Genomic DNA, 857 nt, shown 5'->3' on the forward strand with positions numbered 1-857 from the left:
GCTGGGGCGCGTGCTAGGCCGGGGCCGCCCCAGCGGGACTAACGGCCGCAGCAGCCACCGCTGCCAATGCCACCACTGAGGAGAAACAGGAAATCCGGCGGGGCGGGGCGAGGAGTGGGGCGGGGCGAGGGGCGGGGCGGGGGCGGGGTCGCTGCTTCTCCTCGGACAGCCCCGGAAGGAGGACACGCTGTGGCCGCTCGAGAAGACTGGAGCCAGCACCACACAGGGCAGCTGGGCCCACGGAGCAGGGGCCCGCCTCTCCTCTCATAGGCAGAGTTCGCGAAGCTCCGCCCCTTAGGGAGAGTCCGAAAAGTTCCCCCTCTGAGGCAGAGCCAAGTCCTTTTTTTATAGGTAGAGAACCCAAAGCTCCACCCCTAGAGAGGCAGAACCGAGAAGCCAGGCCCACCGCAGGCAGAGCCAGAGAAGCCCTTCTACTCAGAGGCAGAACCCGCGAAGTTCCTCCTTCCAGAGGCAGAGCCCAAGAAGCCCTGCCTCTCATAGGGGGAGTCTGTGAGGCCCCTCCTCCTAGGGGCAGAGCCCACGAAGCTCCTCTCCTCACTGGCAGAGCCAGCTAAGCCCTCTTTTTATAGGCAGACTGTGAAGCTGTCCCGGCGGAGTTCTCGAAGCTCCTCCTAGAGCGATTCCATGAAAGTACCTTCCCCAGGTGATGTCTAAATGAGGGTTTTTTATTATGCCTTCTCTACCCGGGAGAAAACAGGCCCAGGAATATTGAATAACTTGCCGCCAGTAAGTGGCTAGAGCTAATGAAACTTCATCATCCGGGGTCCCTCTTCATCAGGACTATAGCCATAGTCAATCGATTGATTGGTTCACACACCACCCACCACCCCCCATCC

The sequence above is a fragment of the Gracilinanus agilis genome, chromosome 4 (assembly GCF_016433145.1).
Source record: "Gracilinanus agilis isolate LMUSP501 chromosome 4, AgileGrace, whole genome shotgun sequence".
Classification (NCBI taxonomy): domain Eukaryota; kingdom Metazoa; phylum Chordata; class Mammalia; order Didelphimorphia; family Didelphidae; genus Gracilinanus; species Gracilinanus agilis.